This window comes from Macrobrachium rosenbergii, chromosome 44 (assembly GCF_040412425.1).
Source record: "Macrobrachium rosenbergii isolate ZJJX-2024 chromosome 44, ASM4041242v1, whole genome shotgun sequence".
In the NCBI taxonomy this organism is placed as follows: Eukaryota; Metazoa; Arthropoda; class Malacostraca; order Decapoda; family Palaemonidae; genus Macrobrachium; species Macrobrachium rosenbergii.
Genome location: NC_089784.1, coordinates 38,138,070 through 38,145,251, shown reverse-complemented (window position 1 = coordinate 38,145,251; position 7,182 = coordinate 38,138,070).

Genomic DNA, 7,182 nt, shown 5'->3' with positions numbered 1-7,182 from the left:
GAGTTTCTGTTGTCGTGCCTTCCTCAGACCGTTGTTTGGGTGGCGGAGTGAGACCCCACTGTCTTCCCCCTCCTTTACGGAGGGGTTGAAGTTTTTTCTGTGGGTGTGTCTCCTCCATGCTTTTATAGCATTCCCTTATGTTCGGCTCTGGCTGGTCTTTGACTCGGGAATTTCTCTCCCTGTTGTTCCCTCGTTCCCCCCTTTCCTTCTCCCCCCTTGTTTTATGTCATAGGCTGCGTCTATGTGTGGGGTGAGAGTATGGAGGTCTTAGTCGTTTTTCCCTTCCTTTTCCTTCGGAGTAGGCCATGATCTCTCCAGCTGGTATTATTACCTTGCGTGGTTGGCTTACAGTTGAGCGGGTGAGCCTCTTCCCCAGTCTCCTGTTTTCCTCTGCTCTGGCCTACTCCCTTCCTGTCCCACCACCCCCTCCCCTCCCCTACCCTGATTTACTCTGGTCCAGCTCTGTCATCTTCTCGGCGGGTGCGTCGGTGTCCGACTTCCACTCCGAGTTTGGGATCTTTCCTGGTGGAGGATTCGCTCCCTCCCAGGGCTGGTCCCAGATGGCATTTTGCTGAGCCCGTGCTTCGTTAACCCGCTCTCCTAGGATCGAGCAGGTTTTCGATCCTTCTCAGGGGTTTCTCTTCTCAGCCTTGTCCGCGTTCGCTCCGGCGTTCGAGATACTCTGGTTGGGTTGACCGGCGCTTACACTTGCCCTGGTGGATTGTGGTGTTTTGTAGCCTCACCCTTCTTTTGTTCTCTAGCGGTAGAGGCTTGAGATCCCGGAGAGGTGGTACCGGACTCGGGAATGTGGATTTGTATATCTTTGTTAACCGATTATGTTACCATCCTCTATATGTATGCATTTATATTTTCCCGGCTCACCCCGCCCGTCGGATATATGTTTTATATTTTTTTTCCGGAGGGCTCACCCCGCCGTCGGATGTATATTTATATATTTCTGTTATGGTTATAGAGTCCGGTGATCTTACCCTTGGGTTCCACCGTCCTATTCCCGGCACCCCTTGTGGTGAAGGTCCCGTTGATTCGGCTCCCTCGTTCCGCCGGAGTATTCCAGCAGTCAGGGGGGTTTCCTGCTTACCTTAATTTTAAGTTACTTTTCTAGTAGGCCCGTCTCTGATGGGGATTTTTCATTCCGCCGGAGTACTCCGGTGGTACAGTTTGAAATACCCTTGCCTGTTTAGTTTAAGTTTCTTAGAAGGGTAAGCTCATTTACTGTTTACACTTACAGACTGTTCGTTGTGAGGAGCCCGGGTGTATTGCTACCCTCCACCAACCCTACAGGCACGTGGTGTGTCGGACCCATGCTGGCTCTGCGGTCCGGCTTGATGACTTGATCGTCTGGCACCTGGAGGGCTGCGAGGTTTGCTTCGCTCTTTGCGGGTGCATCCAGGACGAGTCGGTAAGCTGCTTACTTTCCTTCTTCATGTTAGTTACAGCTTACTGGGTTGCTGTATTTTGTGTTTTAACGCTTATATTATTTACGGTATTTATTAGCCTCCCCTTGATTCCCTGCTCCCCTTTCAGGCCGACGAGTCCTCCAAGAAGGAGTCCCTTGAGTCTCTCCGCGCCTGGGTGGCTGGGTTTAGGAGAAACGTCCCGTCGGGGAAACCCTACGTTCTCGACAAGAAACTGAGAGATCTGCTCTACCCCGGAGCCCGGATCGCTGCGGCCATACCAGCTGACGTGGCCGCACCCATCATCGAGCAGATCCGGGTCATGACCCAGCCACTCCTAGAAGATCCTCTTTACGCGGAGGTTTCGGAGGATGTCGCCGCTCTGGACTTGGACCTGGAGCCAATGAATACTGAGCAGGACCAGGTAGGTGGTGAGGTAAGTGAGGCAGTGGGGGCGGGCGCCCTCTTTGATTCCCCTTCATCCTCTACCTCTTCCTTTCAGGGCTTTTCTAAGTCTTCTATCTTGAGGACGGCGCTCCATCTACTGTCCCCAAGTTGAAGGCGCGTGGAAGGCGAAGGGCTTCAAGTCTCGTCTTCCCGCAAGGCACCCCTTTCCCCCCGTCGAAGTCAAGGTTGCCGTACCTTTGGCCTCCGGGAGCAAACCAGGAACCTCGGGCAGGGGAGCGAGTAAGAGGGCGGCCAGACCCAGCCCTCTCGCCAGCCTCCCTTTGACCCTGAGGCATTTGCCGGGATGTTACTTGCAAAGTTCTCTTCGGAGGTCGACTCTAAGCTTTCTAAGCTGGCGGAGAGGTTACAGAGTCAGGAGAATCTTATTGCCGATATGGCGCGCTCCGGCGGTGCCTGACCAAGTTACCAGATCCCTGATACTGCCTCCCTCCCTCCTTTTGATGTAGGGAACCCGTGGTGTTTTGCTCTTCGTGCCATTCGCCACGGGGATACTCTGACCATCGAGGGTCTGGGCACGAGACGTCTGGAGGAGTTGGAGTTCTTCCCCCCTGACCTCTTGCCCCCCTACCCAGGCTTCGTTAGGCTGACGGAGGAAGCCTGGGTACGATCAGACAAGGTCCCTAAGGAGACGGTGATCTTCCCTAGGGACCAGGCCCAATCTGCTCTGCTGCGCACTCTTACGGAGTGGCAGGCAGAGAATACGAAACTGACTCCGTTTAAGGGCAACTACATCATGTTTTCCCTGGGTGATAAGTTGCCCACTCCCTGCCTGAACAAAGTTGCTTTGGCGACGGCTCAGGCTTGCTTCGAAGGCAAACCCTTGCCTCAGCTCAGGAGACAGACTCCACATCCCTGGTATTCCCGGGAGGTGAGGAGTTCTGGAAGGGCGCCCGTCCACTTTTACAGTGGGTAAATTGGACGCTTTCTGTGCGTCCTCTCAGTTCAGCGAGCAGCTTCCTAAACTCCTGGAAGCTCCTGAAGGCGGAGTTTGAGGCACGGACTAGACTAAGCCGGTCCTTAAACTCCTTGTGCCTGTCAAGCGATCGCCGTCTCCTGTGCAGATGAGCAGCTGTTTCAGGTTCTGGCTAAATCCCTGTTGGCAGGTTTTCAGTCAGACCTGTATGACTTCATGGTGGCGAAGTTGGAGTGCCGCAAATTCATTTTCGCGGATGTCACCATGAGCGTCATGAGCCTAACAAGCTCATGAAGAGTTCCATCTGGGGGATTACTCTATTCCCAGAGAACGAAGTCTCACAAGTCCTGAGCGAGGCTACCAGGGCCAATCAAAGCCTACGCTCTCGTTGGGGTGTATCCCTTCAAGCGGAAAACCCCCAGCTGGCAGCTCCCAGGGTAAGTCGGGGAAACGATTCAGGAGGCACAGGAGGCCTCATCCCCATACAATGGTTCAGGCTGTCCCAGTCTCGGCGGTGGGCCAACCCTCCACCTCAAGGCTCAACCCCATCAATACGTGCTGGTTCAACCAGCCCAGCCCCTGCTGCACCATATGCGTCTCCTCTCCAGCGTACAATTCCACCTATGAGGGCCGTGGGGTCTTTCACGGCCTTAATAGAAGCGCAAGGGGGGCAGAGGTCGAGCCCCATACAGAGGCAGAGCTGGATCTGCCTCCCGGGGAAAAATCAGGCCGTGGTAGAGAAACAAACCCTCTTCCTCCCACTGAGACCAGTCAGGTAGGTGGTCGCCTTTACTGGTTCAGAGACCAGTGGTCCTTCAGTCCCTGGGCACACAGTATTGTGTCCAAGGTCTGGGTTGGAGCTGGATCAAGGATCCCCTCCCTTGACCAGGTTTTACCAACCCCCCTCCAAAACCCTACAGGATTTTGTGACGGAGCTTCTCAACAAGAGAGCAATAAAGGAAGTAAGACACCTCAAATTTCAAGGCAGGTTGTTCACTGTTCCAAAGAAAGATTCCGATCAGCAAAGAGTGATTCTAGATCTGTCACGTCTAAATCGCTACATAAGATGCGACAAGTTTCACATGTTTACGGTGGCTCAAGTACGGACTTTACTACCGCGTGGAGCCGTCACCACCTCTATTGATCTTTCAGACGCTTACTATCACGTCCCCGGGCGCGGAACTTCTCTCCCTTCCTGGGTTTCAAGCTCGGGAAACAAGCCTACTCCTTCAGAGTCATGCCTTTCGGACTCAATGTAGCCCCAGAATTTTACGAAAGTGGCGGAAACAGTCGTTCAGCAACTGCGGTCCCGAGGATCTCCTGGCGGCTTACCTGGATGATTGGATAATCTGGGCTCCAACAGTTCAGGAGTGCCGAAAGGCTACAGCCATAGTGATCAAGTTCCTGGAGTCGTTAGGGCTTTCAGTTGAACAGGGAGAAGTCCCGCCTGACTCCGGAGTCCCGGTTTCAGTGGCTAGGTCTCCAGTGGGACCTGTCCTCGTACAGGCTGTCTCTCCCGCCGTCCAAGCGGAAAGAGATTGCCGCCGCTACCAGGAAATTTTTGAAGGACAAAGCAGCAACCCGCCGGTCTCAAGAGAAAATTCTCGGCTCCCTTCAGTTTGCCTCAGTGACGGACCTGCTCTTGAAAGAGAAACTAAAAGATATAAACAGAGTGTGGCGGAGACGAGCCAGTGTCAGGCTCAGAGACAGGGTCTCTTCAATCCCGCAAATCTTGAAAACAAGGCTCGACCATGGTCCACAGCCAGTGGCCTGTCAAAAGTCAGTTCCACTCCAATTTCCCCTCCGGCGTTGGTAATCCACACAGGCGCTTCATTAAGCTGCTGGGAGGGTACTCACCAAAACAAAAGTTCAAGGGACATGGTGTACAATGTTCCAACAGTTTCATATAAGCACCTTGGAAGCTATGGCAGTGTTTCTAACTCTCAAGAAACTCCGCCCCGCCCGACCAGATTCACATCAGGCTGGTGTTGGACAGCGCCGTGGTGGTTCATTGCATCAACAGGGCGGCTCCAAATCAGGTCGCATAAACCAGGTGATGGTAGCTATCTTCTCCCTGGAGAACATGCACGGCTGGCATTTGTCAGCCACCCACCTAGCGGGGGTGCGGAACGTGGTGGCGGACTCCCTGTCCAGGACTACTCCGTTGGAGACGGAGTGGTCTCTGGATGGGGAGTCGTTCAATTGGATTCGCCGCCGGGTTCCGGGACTCCAAGTGGATCTGTTCGCTATGGAGAACAATCACAAGCTTCCCTGTTATGTGGCTCCCAGCCTGGACCCCCAGGCCTTCGCCACGGATGCGATGTCCATAGATTGGAACTATTGGGAGAGGATCTACTTGTTTCCCCCAATAAACATGTTCTTGAAAGTACTGCACAAACTCAGGTCATTCAACGGCCAACTAGCTCTGGTAGCTCCCTATTGGCCGAAGAGCAACTGGTTCCCTCTGCTCCAGGAACTCAAGTTGCGGTGTCATCAGATACCCAAACCCAGACTGACCCAAGTAGTACAGACAAAGACTGTGTCAGCTTCCTTAAGAATTCAGAATGCCCTGGTTTATGGACTTTATAAAGTTTGCTGCAAAAAGGGAGCAAACATTGACCCCGTCAACACTCTGTTTCTAGAATCTGATAAGAGAGATTCTACTCTCAGACAGTATGATTCAGCAGTCAAAAAACTGGCATCCTTTTAAAGGCATCTGAAGCTCAAACTATGACTACTAACCTAGCGGTTACTTTCTTTAGGTCATTGTTTGAAAAAGGCCTTGCCCCGGCCACTATTACTACAGCTAAATCAGCCTTAAAGAAGGTATTTTTGTATGGTTTCAAAATCGACCTTACAGATTCATACTTCTCCTCCATCCCTAGAGCATGCGCCCGTTTGAGGCCGGTAACACGCCCACATTCTGTTACCTGGTTCCTCAACGATGTTTTGAAATTAGCCACTGACATTGATAACTCACAATGCTCGTATCTGGATCTGTTAAGAAAAAACCTTGTTTCTGATTAGCTTGGCTTCAGGTGCCAGAATTTCAGAGCTATCGGCCCTCGCTAGAGGTGATGATCATGTTGATTTCCTCCCGTCCGGAGAAGTCCTCCTTTCCCCTGATCATAGGTTCCTAGCTAAGAATGAAGACCCTCAGGACAGGTGGTCCCCCTGGAAGGTGGTGCCTCTTCCTCAGGACCAATCCTTATGTCCAGTATATACCTTAAAGTCTTATCTACAAAGAACTCCACAGTATAAGTCAGGTCCTCTTTTATCAGGGGAAAAGGTGGAACTCTTTCGTTGAACAGCTATAAGACAACAAATTCTGTATTTTATTAAACAAGCCAACCCAGAGTCAGTCCCAAAGGTTCATGATATCCGTGCAGTAGCTACCTCTACTAATTATTTTCATAATATGGATTTTGCTGAACTTACCAAGTATACTGGGATGGAAATCACCTCTAGTGTTTAAACGCCACTATTTAAAAATCACTCGAAGCTCTGAAATTTTCTACAGTGGCTGTGGGGAGTGTCATCTCCCCACCTTAAATTATCCTTAATCCCTTTCCTTCCCCCGCCCGCCTGCCTCATTTATTTCTCTGCCTGCCTTTCTGGATCAATCATGCCTCACTGCCTTGCTCCTCATAATCGATACTAGTATTACCTGGTTATTGTTTGTCTTGTTGATTGGTTTTGATATGCTATGGATTTAGATTAAGATAGAAGTACTGGAACGGTTTTTATTTTTGCTTCATGTACCTCAATTCCTGGTTTTGTGTATATATCTCATTGTTCTTAGATTTAAGTTTATATTTACTGTTTATACCATTAGGTTGTAGGGGTCTTTTATTCCACCCCTAATTATATTGTATTTTTGTCATTCTACTTTGTTCTTAGATTAAGTTTACATTTTCATTGTGTCTTTATATTGTTGGGTGTGTGTTGTTCCACCCGTACTTACCTGTTATTAAATCTAATTTTCCTTGATGAGATATCATAATTAAATCTATTTTTTCATAGCATGTGTTTTTCTTCTGATCACCTTTTGTTTTCTGTTGTAGCTTTGCAGTCTTGGCATGATTCTCTGTCACTATTTCACCGGCTGACACGGGGCTGAGCTCAGAAAAGGGATTTTGACAAAGGAAAAATCTATTTCTGAGGGAGGCCCCGTGTCACCCGGTGACCCTCCCAGGAGCAGATTTGCCCCCCCCTACTTGTTCATGCCAAGTCTGGGGGTGGTGCTAGTCTGGAATGAGTTCAGATGGCGCTGGAGTCGCTGCTTGGCGGGCGGGTGAGCGTGGGCGCTGGTACAGCCCCTCGCTCTTCCCGGGGATCTTGACATGGGGATGTCTATCGAGCGTGGCTCTGTGGTTGTGATCCTTC